Genomic DNA, 16,113 nt, shown 5'->3' with positions numbered 1-16,113 from the left:
CAAATTAACATCTGCTCGATTCATCAATTTAATATTTCTATACTTTTACAAGCCGCAATTGTAAAACGTTAAAACAATTCAATAAGAAATTATCATGCAATACCAATAATCAATAATAGTCAATCATCAATGCATCAATTAACCAGATTGTAAAGGGCTTTCGCTACGTATTACAATCAAAGAATTAATCTACCGGTATTAAATCTCATCTCTCGAATCTCGACTTAACCATTTATAAATTAACCTGCCTATTGAAACTAGACCTAAACATCAATTCTCATCTGTCGAATCTCGAATCAATATTGTTAAACTCATGCATAAAAGATCTGCGCAAATCTAGTCACAGAGCATTAAATCAATCCATAGAAAATTAATCTAGCATTGATAATTAACAACAATAAATTACCCCTTCATATTATTTATGGATCCCCATAAACCCTAGAAATAAAACTACTCACACATATTAAAAACTAAACAAATCAAAGAAATAGAGTAAATCATGATGAAAGGAATAAAATAAACAACTAAGATTAAGGGAAGAAGAATCTGAAGGAGTTATGTCTTCGATAAGTGCAATTACTAGATATATCAAGGATCACTATTATGGAGATAATAAGTTCGTTCTCTTGGGGCGTCATCATCTATTGCTAGACTATGAGAGATGATCTTTGGGCTAGTAAAATAGCCCAAAGCCCGCTAGAATGGATCCTATGAGGTCACACACAAAGGTATTGGGTTAAGCAAGTAAGAGGCCCATTATTGGGCCTTATGAGTATTTAGCTAATCATGAATAGGATTGGGCTAGTGTAGTTTGATTGGGATTAGGAATTGGGCTTGGTCATGGACTCTTATTTATGGATATGATCTATAAATAAGATCCATGCCTAGGGTTGCAATATACAAGAGACACAATCAACTTACAATGAATTGTGAATCAAGGCAACCAAATCCCAATACCCTCATCTCCCTCTCTCTCTCTCTCTCTCACGGCACCCCTCTCCACCCCTTGGACTTGCGGCCGACCACCACTGGTGGTGTTCGCGGTGGTTCGTGACTAGTTCGTTGCTCATACCTCTCCGTAGAAGGTCAATTGAAGAGTTCGATCGCGACTAACTAGCATTAGTGGAGGTCTTAATCTGTGCCCGTGGGCACAGTAGAGGAATCACGTTTGAGGTTCTTTGTCTCCCTAGTTCTTGCTCGATTGCTAGTGGAATCACGCTTCAAAGGTATAATTCTTATTCTTTATGTGTTATGCATAAGATCCTTGGTTACACTACGTGAAAAAACGCATTTGGCACCGGTTCAAACCCGGCCTAAGGCACCGGTTTGAACCCGTGCCTATGTGGGGGGTGCCAAATACCCCCCTATTTGGCACCGGTTCAAAACCGGTGCCATAAACAGGTTTTGGTATCAGTTAACCGGTGCCAAAAATACTTAAAAAAAATATTTATCCTCCTTTTGGCACCGGTTAACCGGTGCCAAAAATGTCCAATTTTTTTTGGTTTTTTTTCACTTACCAATAAAATCAACTGAAAAAAATAACAATTCACAACAAAAATCGAATTGGTTTCAATATATATAATCCAAAATTTACAATACATAATGAAATCCATAATTTACAATATATAATGAAATCCAAAATTACAATATAGATCAATTACAACTAACATTATAAATAAAAAAAATTACATTATAAATCATAAATAAAATTACAACATGAACATATCAATATTCTTGCATAATTTGTACACAATAATTAAAACAGAAAAAAAAATCAATTGGTTAAAATAAGCTTAAGAATATATAAAAATTATCAAAAAATTGAAAAATTATCAAAAACGAAAAAAAAAACCAAAATTATCAAATTATCAAAATATAAAATATAAAACAGAAATTGAAATCGAAATATAAAAAATTATCAAAAACGAAAAAAAAACCAAAATTATCAAAATATAAAATATAAAACAGAAAATGAAATAAAAAAATTTATCAAAAACGAAAAAAAAAACCAAAATTGAAATCGAAAAAAGAAACCAAAAATTCGAAAAAAAAATCAAAATCGTAAAAAAAAAAAAAAACAAATACGAAAAAAATAGGAAAAAAAACCAAAATCCAAAGTAATAGGCAAATTAAAATCGAAACCCTAAAAACGAAATCCAAAATAAAAACCAAAATCGAAAAAAAAATCAAAATCAAAAACCAAAAAAAAACCCAAAATTGAAATCTAAAAAAAGAAACCAAAAATTCGAAAAAAACAAAATCAAAGTCGGAAAAAAAAGAAATACGAAAAACAAATAGGAAAAAAAAACCAAAATCCAAAATAAAAGGCAAATTAAAATCGAAACCCTAAAAACGAAATCCAAAATAAAAACCAAAATCGAAAACCAAAATCAAAAACCAAAATCAAAATCAAAAATCAAAATTGGTGAATCGAAAACAAAACCAAAATTGGTGAATCGAAAACAAAAACAATTAAAGTCGGAAAAAAAAGCCAGAACTTGATAAAAAATCCCAGAAATTGTTGTTGATGTTGATGCCGGTGGTGGTGCTCGAACTTTGTGGTGGTGGCGGCGGCTGTTGTTGCGCTAATGAGAGTAGATCGAGCTTTGTGGTGGTCCTCGAGCTTTGGTTGCTGCATATATATGAGAGGAGATCGAAGGGAGTTGAAAGACTAAAGAAGAACGAATAGAGAGAGAGAGAGGAGGTCGAAGGAGATGAAAGAAGAACGAAGAGAGAGAGAGAGAGAGGAGAGAAAAGGAGAGGAGATGAAATGGGGGAATGGAGGCGGAGAGAAGGAGGAGAGATAAGGAGATCGAAGCTTATAAGGGTTTTAGGGTTTTAATGTTCCGGTTTTTCCTAAAAACCTTGGACCGGTTCAGTGGCACTGGTTCAAACCGGTGCCCTTTTGTATTTTTGGCACCGGTTTGATCTGAACCGGTGCCATTACTCTTGGTCTAAAATCCCGCCCATTATTAGGGGGGTTTTTGGCACCGATTTGGTCTGAACCGATGCCATTTGGGGTTGCCTTTTTGTATTTTTCTACTAGTGTTAGGTGCTATATGAATATGATTCATGATTATTTCCGCTGCGTAGTACCTATAATTCCCTATAGTGGTATCAGTTAGCCTCTTGCAATTACATATATTGAGTATTAACCTTTGTTGATCCATAATTTTAATTCAATTAGGAGGGAGAATAATTTAATTATGGGTCAATTATTATATTAAATGTGATTTAACAATATAGAATCATTAAAAGTTGTTTAATTTGCTCCATATTAGCCCTAATTTGATCCGATTATTGCCCTATGAAGTTCAAAAAATTCGAACCCCCCCTTAATATTTCAATATTTTCGAAATCATTAACCCCAATTTATGAAATTTGTGTTTTTGATTTTGATTTAATTCGAAAGTTTTATGTTTAAAGAATTTAATCTAATTGATTTCATGATAAATTATGAATTTTTCATGATCAACCTATTTAATTTAAAAGTTAAATTGAATTGGGATTAAATTCATGAAGAACCCTAATTTTAAAATTGAATATGATTTAATTTTAAAATTGGATGGACCACATTAATTTTAATTTTAATAAAAATGTTTTGTTTTAAATTAAAAAAAAAAAGGGAATTGAGGTGCGGCAGCCGCGGCTGGGTGGTGGTCCAGGAGGGGGGGCGGGCTGGGCACGGGTCAGTCAAAGGGGCAACGCAGCAGTGCACCACCCCGATAGGTGTGCTGCTGCTGGTGTCCGCGCGTCGCTGCAGGGTCAGCGCACACCGCAAGGTGTGCGGCCACCGTGGCCGCCTTCGGCTGGCCACACCACGGTGGCTGACGTGGGTTTTAAAAAAAAAATTCATGATTTTATTTTATTTTGAATAAAATCAGTTTTTAAAATTAAAATTAAAAGATAAGTTTTGATTTTGAAAAGATAATTAACAAAATTAAAGTTGTTAATTTTGTTAAGATAGGATAACTATGGAGCAAAAGATTCTATTTGGATAATAATTGATTAAATAATATGATCATCCCATAATTATTTTAGGATATTAATTGATTTAAAATATGTGATTGGCAAGTAATTAGGATAGAATCTCCTAAGAGTTAGGATAATCTTGGAAAATAAATATGATTTATCTTCCATAATTATAATAAGATTTGATTCTATCTCATACCTAAATTAAAATATATGATATTTTATAATTGGTTATGAATAATATATGATATTATCTAATTACAGTAATTAATTAAAATATGATATATTTTAGGAGCCATGTTTCCTTTACTGTGAACATTCGATGTTGTAGTCAAGGAAAGCATGATGAGTGATTTATTATATGGCATTTTATAATATATGATGTTATATATTTCTATATAGACTAGTATGGCCCATAGATTTTAAATACGATCTGCGCATCGTTTCGTATTTTTGTAATCTAAATACGGTCTGCGTACCGTTAAGTATATTTGTAATTTATTTTATCTTATTTAAGTAGTAGATAGAATAGAATAGTATTACAGGTTGCAGTTAATCCAAGAATCCATGGAGTGGAGGCCTAAAGGAGCAAGATGGATGAGATCCATGAAGGTTCAAGTGGGAGCTTTTGCTTTATTAGTTTTCTTAGGATTAAGGGGCCATACTATGTCATGTTTTATTTATGCATTAGTAGATTATGCATGTTAGATTTTATTTATGTTGTTTGATGATGCGCTAGAGTTCACTAAATAATCACAACATAATAAATCTAGGTCCTAGTAATATTGAGGTTGCTTTTCCAATTAAAAACCCGATGAAACCTTCGATATTTATGGCAGGTCATGCCTCAGCTGGGTGTCATACTATATCTTAGGGGAGTGGGGGTAAATCACGTTTTACACTTTTAATTGGTTATACTCAACGAGGTTACCTAAAGAGTTTAGAACCTTGAAGCTAAGGGTAATAATTAAACATGTGTTGGTTAATTATTCAACCAAGAATTACAAAGAGTTGTAATCAGTAAAGAGTTTACTCACCTTGAAAATGAAATAGTTGATGGTAGGGCCTCAGTCCGGTCAATTATCGCACAAATAAAGGATCTTGGAATCATTCTATTCAATAGAGGTCAATTAAATTGAATGAATGTTTTAAAGTTACCAGTTTTATAATCGCTTATGGTACTTTAAAAGTTTATTAAACATAATTATTGAACTTTGCCTCATTTGTTTTTGTTTGTAGATGAATAACTTATACGACAACACAATTTTACCAATGAAACTTAAATTAAGGCTGAATCTCATAAAGTTTAGGGAATGGGGAAAGGAGTTGAGAAATTTTCTCACAAGCCATGGGCTTGAATCTCGTTTATACATTCCTGTTGAGAGCAAATACACAAAGAAGTATGGAGCTGAAAGGCATGCTGAAATTGTTTCAGCTGCAGAGAAAATCAGAGAGCTCATTTTAGAATCTATTCCTACTTGTTGGAAAAGAAGATTCAGGCACTATGAGCTAACCATATTGTACAAATGTCTTCGTGCTATCTGTCGAGGTGGCATAGGAGCACTAGGAGTTGGAGGCATAAATGATCAAAATGTAAGAGAGGTCGTTAACTCGATCCCTCAGATTTACTATTCCTAGACTGACAGTGTAAGGTATGAGGCTTACAATGTCCATTGTAAAATAATGGCTAAAAGACTCATGCCTGGTCAGTCAGTAAGGGCCCATGTAAGGAAATTGATTGAAATGTTCAATCAAATGGATGTCCTTGGGAAACCGATCGATGATGACTCTGCTCATGATATTATTTTGTTCTCACTCCATGATGGTTTTGACATTGTCAAGCTCACTCATAATGATGAGGGATCTTCGGTGACATTGATCAATTTGTTGCTTAACCGTGCTGAGGAGTTTCTGAAGAGGAGAGAAAGAGAATGCTTCTTTTGCGGTAGTTGGCCATGCCATACACCAGGGTGTCCCCACTATACACCAGTGAAAACTCAAGGTAAAGAGTTACTTGATGTTTTCGTTGTAGAAATTAATCTTACTTCATCTTCCACTTGGGTATTTGATACCGGATGTGGTGCTCATATCGTTAATAACGTACAGGGCTTGAAAGAAAGTAAGAACTTAGCAAGAGGGGAAGTAACGCTTCGATTAGGAAATGGAGCAAAAGTTGCTGCACTTGCTATTGGAAGCTATCATTTAAGACTTCCTTCTGGACTTATTTTGGTGCTTAATAACTGTTATTATGTACCAACAATAACTAAAAATATTATTTCAGTTCCTGTTTTAGATTCTGAAGGATTTTCATTTGAAATAAGAGACAAGTGTTGTTTTATTTCGAAAGAAAATATGTTATATGCTAACGCCAAATTAATTAATGGTTTGTATGTATTAGAATATACAACCCATGTCTACAATATTGATCATAAAAGGTAGAAAACAGATGGTTCAAACCCAAGTTACCTATGGCATTGTAGGCTTGGTCACATTAACCAAAAGTGCATCCAGAAATTACACAAGGATGGACTTCTTTCTTCATTTGATTATGAATCATTTGAAAATTTTGAGTCATGCTTGCTTGGGAAAATGACTAAGTCACCCTTGACGGGTATAGGTGAAAGAGCTAGTGATCTTTTGGGACTCATACATACGGATGTGTGTGGACCAATGAGTTCAAAAGCAAGGGGTGGGTTTAACTACTTCATTACTTTTACTGATGATTCAAGTAGATATGGTTATGTCTACTTAATGAAGAACAAATCGGAATCCTTTGAAAAGTTCAAAGAATTCCATAATGAGGTACAAAACCAACTTGGGAAAACAATTAAAGCATTACGATCAGATTGTGGTGGTGAATATTTAACCCAAGAGTTTGATGAACATCTGATTAATTGTGGAATACTTTCACAGTTAACTCCTCCAGGAACGCCACAGTTGAATGGTGTGTCAGAAAGGAGGAACAGGACTTTACTTGATATGGTGAGGTCCATGATGAGCTTTACTGAACTTCACATATCATTTTGGGGATATGCATTAGAAGCAGCTGCTAGAATACTAAACAGAAGCCCGTCCAAAGCAATTGAAAAGACTCCATATGAGATGTGGAATGGAAGAGCTCCAAAATTGTCTTTTCTCAAGATTTGGGGATGTGAAGCCTATGTAAAACGTTTACAAGGTGATAAAATACAACCTAAGTCATACGAATGTTTCTTTGTGGGCTATCCAAAAGAAACAAAAGGGTATTACTTCTAAAATCGCGAAGATAACAAAGTGTTTGTTGCTCGCGATGGTGTCTTTCTAGAAAAGGAATTCCTGTCTAGAAAGCCAAGTGGGAGTAAAGTGGTTCTCGAAGAAATTCGAGACGAGCAACAAATAGATGTGGATAACACCACATCAGAGGCGAGGGCGCATGAGTCGACTAATCATGTGTCGAAGCAAGCTAATTCGACTAGCGAGACTTTTATCGTCCCACTTGAACCTAGTTCTTGCGAAAATCTTCAAAGAGTTGGAGAGAATATTTCTATTGTTGATCCTACCCCACGTAGGTCTGCCAGAATCAGAAACAAACAGTTTGTTGAGGTTCTGATAACTGAGGATTCTGAAATCTTCTTATTGGAGAATGAAGAACCCACAACCTACAAGCAAGCTTTGGCGAGCCCCAACTCAGATAAATGGCTTGAGGCCATGAAGTCCGAAATGGAATCAATGTCTGAAAATGAAGTGTGGACCATAGTTGACTTGCCTGATGGGGTAAAACCTATTGGTTGCAAATGGGTTCACAAAATTAAAACAAACAAGGATGGAAATGCCTACATCCATAAAGCAAGACTGGTTGCAAAAGGATACAGACAGATTCATGGTATTGACTATGATGAGACCTTTTCCCCAGTAGCCATGCTTAAGTCCATTCGGATACTTCTAGCGATTGCTGCATTTTTCGATTACGAAATTTGGCAGATGGATGTCAAAACTGCCTTCTTGAATGGGTTCTTGACGGAGGAAATGTACATGACACAACCTGAGGGTTTTGAGGATCCGGAAAATCCTAGCAAGGTATGCAAACTTCAGAAATCCATTTATGGATTGAAGCAAGCATCCATGAGTTGGAATCTTCGTTTTGATGAAGCAATCAAACAGTTTAATTTTCTCAAAAGTGAAGAGGAACCTTGTGTATACAAGAAGTCTAGTGGGAGCAGCATAGTTTTCCTAGTCTTGTATGTAGATGACATACTGCTCATGGGAAATGACATACTAATGCTTGAGTCAGTCAAGGAATGGTTGAAGAGTTGTTTTTCCATGAAGGACTTGGGTAACGCCGAGTACATTTTGGGAATCAAGATCCTTCGAAGGATGATTGGACTAAGTCAAGAGACTTATATTGATAAGGTTCTTAACAGGTTTGAGATGAAAAACTCCAAGAGAGGATTTCTCCCCATGTCTCATGGCATTACGCTCAGTAAATCTCAATGTCTTGTTATGCCGGATGAGATGAGACGTATGGCTATTACTCATTATGCTTCTGCAATAGGATCGATAATGTATGCCATGATTTGTACGAGGCCGAATGTTGCATTTGCTTTAAGCATGTGTAGCAGGTTTCAGACAAATCCAGGTGATGCACACTGGACAGCTACCAAGAACATCCTTAAGTACTTGAGAAAGACGAAAGGAATGTTTCTAGTTTATGGTGGCGAAGATGAGTTGGTTGTCAAAGGTTATACGGATGCGAGTTTCCAAACGGACAGGGTTGACTTTAGATCACAGTCTGGGTACATTTTCTGTCTAAATGGAGGAGCAGTGAGCTGGAAGAATTCGAAGCAAAGCACTGTCGCAGACTTTACAACAGAATCAGAATATTTGGCTGCAGTTGAGGCAGCCAAAGAAGCAGTTTGGATAAAGAAATTCCTAAATGAGCTGGATATCGTACCAAGTGCACAAAAAGGAATTGAATTGTATTGTGACAGCAATGGCACCATTACCCAATCATAGGAGCCTAGGTCACATTTTAAATCCAAACATGTTGAGAGGAAGTATCACCTCATTCGAGAAATCGTTAACAGAGGAGATGTGAAGATGTGCAAAGTTCATACGGATGAGAATATCGCTGATCCTCTTACTAAACCCCTTCCACTACCTAAGCATGAGAAACATGCTAGTGAAGCTGGATTGAAGCAAATGATGTAATTAGAAGTTGTATTTATTTTTAGAGAAAAATAAGTTACATATGTAATACACTCATTTGCAGAATTATATTTAATCAGAAATTTTATTATTTAATGATGGTTTTCAAAATTAAATAAAATGTCCAAAATAATTATGGATTGATGTGCTCATCAGGTTGATGACCTGGTGAATGAAACCCCACATGTGAACAAAATCCATATATTATTTAAAGTTCCTAGTTCAGAATCATTAAATTGGACATAAATGATTTCTAATAATGGACTAGCATGTAAAATTGATTGGATAGCGCAGTTTCATGGGCTATAGGAGCATAGTGAGGCTCGGTCAATCACATGGATATGCATGAATGATGCATGATCGAACTATAGACCTACTTTGAAGTTCAAGTATAGAACTTCCGGATATATTAGTGGATTCCTTTGACATGAGTGGAACATTGATTTCATTTAATGGATGTTATGGATGTGGTACACTCAAACGTCTGCCCGTAACTAGAGATTATAAAGGGTGTTTCCCGGTTATTTCTGAAATTGAGTGGGAGCTTTGGTTGCCACAAGATTGGATTGAGTCTACCTATTTATAAGGAATGTGTCTTGGCCCCTTGAAGAGGGAGAATTCAGAAAATGCATGGCCGTGCTCAAATGGATTACATAGTAACCATTTGTTTTGTAATTCTCACTCAGTTTTCAAGAAAAGATTTGTAGACTAATATGATAACGACATGAGATGCAATCATATTATCAAATCAACACACATTGACTTAAGGAATTTGAATATTGCGCACTTGTCTCAGACAAGTGGGAGATTGAAGGAGTTATGTCTTCGATAAGTGCAATTACTAGATATATCAAGGATCACTATTATGGAGATAATAAGTTTGTTCTCTTGAGCGTCATCATCTTTTGCTAGACTATGAGATATGATCTTTAGGCTAGTAAAATAGCCCAAAGCCCGCTAGAATGGATCCTATGAAGTCACACACAAAGGTATTGGGTTAAGCAAGTAAGAGGCCCATTATTAGGCCTTATGAGTATTTAGCTAATCATGAATAGGATTGGGCTAGTGTAGTTTGATTGGGATTAGGAATTGGGCTTGGTCATGGACTCTTATTTATGGATATTATCTATAAATAAGATCCATGCCTAGGGTTGCAATATACAAGAGACACAATCAACTTACAGTGAATTGTGAATCAAGGCAACCAAATCCCAATACCCTCATCTCCCTCTCTCTCTCTCACGGCACCCCTCTCCCCTCCTTGGACTTGCGGCCGACCACCACTGGTGGTGTTCGCGGTGGTTCGTGACTAGTTTGTTGCTCATACCTCTCCGTAGAAGGTCAATTGAAGAGTTCGATCGCGACTAACTAGCATTAGTGGAGGTCTTAATCTGTGCCTGTGGACCAAGTAGAGGAATCACGTTTGAGGTTCTTTGTCTCCCTTGTTCTTGCTCGATTGCTAGTGGAATCACGCTTCAAAGGTATAATTCTTACTCTTTATGTGTTATGCATGAGATCCTTGGTTAGGTGCTATATGAATATGATTCATGATTATTTCCGCTGCGTAGTACCTATAATTCCCTACAGAATCGTTACCAAAATAAATCTGGAATTAAAGGAAATAATCAAGAACAAAAGTTGAGAGAAAAGTTAAGAGAGAGAGAGAAAAGTTAAGAGAGAGAAAAGATCCTCAGTAGAGAGAGAAAGTCTAAGAAAGAAGGTAATCTAATAATTCCGTACAAAATCGTATTTAAACGTTTCCTAAAACAAGAATTAAAACTAAACTAAATCAGGTCTTCAAGAAACGCGCGCCCGATCGGGCGCGCCTTTTTCTTCGCGTTCTTCCCAAGCAGCATCGCCCGATTGTGCTAGATGCTCGCACGATCGGGCGCGCCTTAGCATACAGCCCTATGGTTTTCCGCGCCCGATCGGGCTAGAGGTTGCCCGATCGGGTCTTTTCTCCTCTTGAGGCTTGGACTTCGATTGGGCTAGATTTCTCAGCCTAATCTGGGTTTCCTCTCGGATCTCGAATACTTGGTCCAAACGCCTCAGGATCCCAATTACCGATCCCTTCATCACCGGCTCTCACTGATCCTGGGCTCCAAAAGTGCTCGCGTCCTTCTAGCTTCCGTAGTTGCTCTAAAATATCCCGGGAAAATACTCCAAAAGCATAAATCCCTACAAAAGTCAACCAAATCTACGAAAACACTAGAAAACACCAATTAGTAATAAAAGTGGCTCTAAAGAGCCAAAAACACTACTAATTATGACCAAGGGACGGGGGTAAAATAATATATAAAATAGACACATCAAACTCCCCCAAGCCAAACCTTTGCTTGTCCCTAAGCAAAGATCTCATCAATGAATCAATAAATATGCTTCACCCCAAAAAGTAAAAATCGAGCACAAACGATTCAGAGTAAATCAAATAAACATGCTTCAGAGTCAATTAATCAAATCCATCCAATTACCTTTCTTCCCTAACAATTGTCAAATAGAGCAAACCACTGACAAGGGTTAAATCGGTCGCTACAATCTAACTCTCAATCAAACAATACTTATACGAACACCCTATAACCAAGTACAATGGCAAATAAAGGTTCGGTCCACGAGGAACGAGAGTAATTGCAAATCAATCTTAAACCTAAGCTAGTTCGAAATCAATGGAAAATGGTGTTCTAAAATAATACTAATAAGATGGAATAAATCAATAAACTAAGACACTAGGGAGAACGGGAATCCGCCTAACCATTGGTAACTAAGCAACAAGGAATCACAGAGATAAACGGGATATGAAAAGACTATAAGTCTGATCAATATCATGTGATAGGAAGACAACGGGCAATACTAAGCTTGGATTTCTCATGCACTTAACATTACTCGATACATAATCAAACCACATTCAATAATGAAATACTCAATTCACAATCTCTTGTTCAAATCAAGAATATCATGCAATCAAATTCAAGATTCTAGGTTAGCTACTCCTATTATAATGAATTAACATGCAATCGCATATAATCAATTTAATCACAATCCGTTTATCAAAATCAATCCTCAATTACATAGATTACCAAGGTCGGGTTTCATCCCGAAACCCTAGCTAGGAGACTACTCACACATATTCATAATCAAAGCAATAATGAATTCCAAAAGCATAATAGATATAAACATGAATTCTGATTAAGGAATAATAAAGCTTGATTAATAAACAAGAATGAATAATACCAATTGTATTGATGCGAATCAATGGAAAAGTTCAGAACTTTGATATCCGTCGTCAATGAATAATACAAAGAATCTTCGCAAATCTTGCTTCAAATCAATCCAAGAAAACTAAAATCTCTAGAAATATCTCTAAGAAAACTAATGAATCTCTAATACTAAGAACGTTCTCCAATAACTCTCTACAAAGGCTCTCAAAACTATCTCTAAAACTGTCTGAGGAATCCTCTTAAAGTTGGGCCTTATATACGTCTTGTAATGCGGAGAAGTCAAGCGCGCAGTTAACCCTGGATCAGCACGGCCGTGCTGTATTTGGCACGGCCGTGCTGTATTTGGCACGGCCGTGCTAGCTTGTCAGTAAGTAAACCGAATTTCTTCTTCAAATTGGCACGGCCGTGCTGAATATGCTCTAGCACGGGGCTCATACTGAAGCTGACACGGGCACGTGCAACATCTGGCACGGCCGTGCTAATGGCCTGCACGGCCGTGCGGGTGCGTGGATACTGACACGGCCGTGCTATTGGCTTGCACGGCCGTGCTGCCTTGCCTGGGGTTGCTTGCTTATAGGCCAGCACGGGTGTGCCTATGGTAACACGGTCGTGCTGCCTGTGCTATGTAATCAATGCACGACACTTGAACTTCCTTAACTCCTTGGACTCCGGTTAAGGCTTGCTCGGTTACGCATCAAGGGCTCGGGATCCGATTAAACTCGGTTGATATTACCTGAAAACACATCAAAAACAAACCGAAAACCCGTGAAGCACGTAATATGGGGAACGTAAGCATAACAAGGTAATAATCGGCCAAAGCGGCCCCAAATATATCCAAAATCATCCTAAAATATGCTCTAAAGCGCGCCCTAAAGTGCGCTTGTCAAAACCCCCCAAGGTACACTTTTGCTAGTCCTCGAGCAAAAACCAAAGGGAAACACACACAAGATCAAATAAACTATGCCATTGCGAACAAATCAAATTAAGCACGGAATGAAATCAATGGATCCTACTTAGAACAACCATGCACGGAAGGAAAACTCACTCAAACAAGCAACGAGACACACAATCCAAGATATCGTTGATCAAATGCGAACAAGACCTAAACCAAGCATAGAGAACAAAGAAATCATGCTTCCCTCTAAACCCGACCAAATCGGCCACGCCCTCCCCTTTTGCTTCAAATCACCACCCTAATTGGCCCCTCGTGATTCCTCGAAGGAACCGGAAGAAGTGATGTTTTGAGGAAATAACAAAGGTATCCCGACATCTCGATTACGCATAATCTTTCCATAGGGTTGAAAGGTATCTCCCTCCACCGTTTGAGAACCGAACACCTATAAAGTCTAAGGGTCTTAAAAGGGTTGTAATGTAATGGCAATGGGTAAGGTAGGTGAAAACAATTTTAAAAAGTGGGGTTAATTCCTAAATGAAGCGCAAGAATCACAATTCTCAAAAACAATAGTTCAAAAGATGTAATTCACTTTCCACAATCTCATTGATTCACATTCTTACACATCCCAAATTATCCATATAATACACACTCAAATGACCTCTTTCAAACTTCAAAACTTTATTTATGTGTCCTTGCCTTTTTCACAATTCAGACGGCTTTTCTCTTCTTCTTTTTTTTTTCTTTTTTTTTATTGATGGCAAAAATGACTTTCACATTACATATTTACAATTAGGCTCACTTTCACACCTGCTCAAACCAACTATCAAACTTTATTTCTTGATTAGTAAACAATAAGCTCAACAAACCTATCTAGGTAAACGCTTCACAACTAAGGGTTGGTAAAACATTGGCCATCGGCTTTGTAACACGGTTAACCAAGAATGGAATTAAAGCTCAACATGGTTAGCAAGTAAGATGATGTAAAAAGAAAATCAATTTGTAACAAAACAAAAGGAACAAAATAAGAAAAATGAAAAAGGTACCCTCTTCCTCCCTTAAAAGTGTAAAGTCGGTCTCGGGAGCTACTAGTCAACACAAAGATCGAAAAATGCATAATCAAGGATCCAAATATGCCACTCAACAAGAATTATGAAGGCTAGCAAATAAACCTCACGGGATCTAACAAATAAAGAAACTACCAATCAAGGGGGTCAAATCCACAACCGGGAAGCGACTCCATCTTACCACAGCCCAAAGGCATAGAGTTTCACATGACAAAAGTGTTCTATTTCTACCCTTCGCCTAGACTCGTCCACATTGATCAACAATAGACTCGAACTGTGTATTCATCACTGGCTTAAGTGGAAATAGACATTCCATACACATTCATTCACATTTCGAATCCAACATGAACAATATTCCAAAATTTTGCAATTAGACAAGTTTATTATGATCCAAAAACATAGGAAAAGACTACGAGGAATATCATATAAGCTAAACCACACATCCTCATAGCAGAAGCTTTTCCTATCTAACACAAACATATGTACAACTAAGCCAACTGAATAAGTTGAAAGGCACATAACGAGGCATAAAAATCACATAAAATCCCAATCGACAAACAAGTGATCGAATGATATCAACATCAACGATCCCAGGTTCCTTAGAACCGATCAAACATCCTCGAACCATTCAACTTCTTCCTAAACTAAACTATCCTAAGCACAAAAAAAAAAAAAAAGATCTCACCAAATTTGCTTCCCGGGAGCTCCAATTAACGGCCATAGCATCGTTCTTCAAACTCATGCCGCGTCTCAAATGTTCCAATCTACAAAAAGGAAAAACATACTAGCAAACAAGTTAAGGTTAGTCTAGGAAAGCAGTAAATCTTTTTTTTTTTTTTTTTTTTTGTTTTAGAATGAATACAAGTAAGACCCCCCCCCCCCAAGCTAGAATCAAACATTGTCCTCAATGTTTATACATCAAGGACTTACAATAGTAAGGAGAGGGAGGTAACTAAAGGGAAAGGGATCACGAGCTAGGCCCGCCCGGGCCATAAGGGAAACGGGAGGCCATATCATCAATACTCCTCTTCAGGTCTCTGAAGGCGGAGGTCATATCCTCGTTCGACCGGCGCCAATCCGCTACCTCGAGCTTCAAATCTTCCATTCCTTGGCGGAGCCAGGCGAAGTCTTGCGCCGGGATCTGCTAGGCCGCATCCGGGCCACCCTCCTCGTCATCATCATCATCATCAGCATCGTCACCTCCTTGGCCCCCGTGGGCCTGCTCATCCCCCTGGTGAGGCTGGGGATTGCGGTCTACATACTCCGTGCCTCCGTCCTCGTGTCAGGCGAAGTCGGGGTCGAAGATCCAGTTGTCTTTGTTGTAAACCACCGTCCTCTCCGGATCGGGCAAGTAGGCGTATGGCTGGGATGTCCCTTCAAGCCACTGCATGGCTCTCAAGGTGCGCATATCAAGCCTCGTAGTGCCTGGGATAGCCTGCAATTCAGAAAAATCAATCCCATTATATTGCGCAAGAATGGTGATCATGCCACCGATAGTAATATCACCCCTACCCCGGGCTACACCGTCGAGGTGGTCTAGTAACCACGCTCCCATGTCTAGACGCCCGTCCCCACGGGTGAGGTGCCAAATAAACTGTAACTCCCTAATGGAGACTACACTCGAACTATCTCCTCTAGCAAAGATAGTAGAGGAGAAGGTCCTGTGGGACAACCGAAAGGTGGGATTGACGATGGAAGTCGCCTTATCCCTACGGGGATCTCTATCCATTTTCCCCGTGATTTGCCGCCAAAACAACCCGGAGTTGTAGTGTTTTGAGTGTCC

This window comes from Chenopodium quinoa, unplaced genomic scaffold (genome assembly GCF_001683475.1).
Source record: "Chenopodium quinoa cultivar QQ74 unplaced genomic scaffold, ASM168347v1, whole genome shotgun sequence".
NCBI classification, from domain to species: domain Eukaryota; kingdom Viridiplantae; phylum Streptophyta; class Magnoliopsida; order Caryophyllales; family Amaranthaceae; genus Chenopodium; species Chenopodium quinoa.
Note: the sequence above shows the minus strand (reverse complement) of the source record.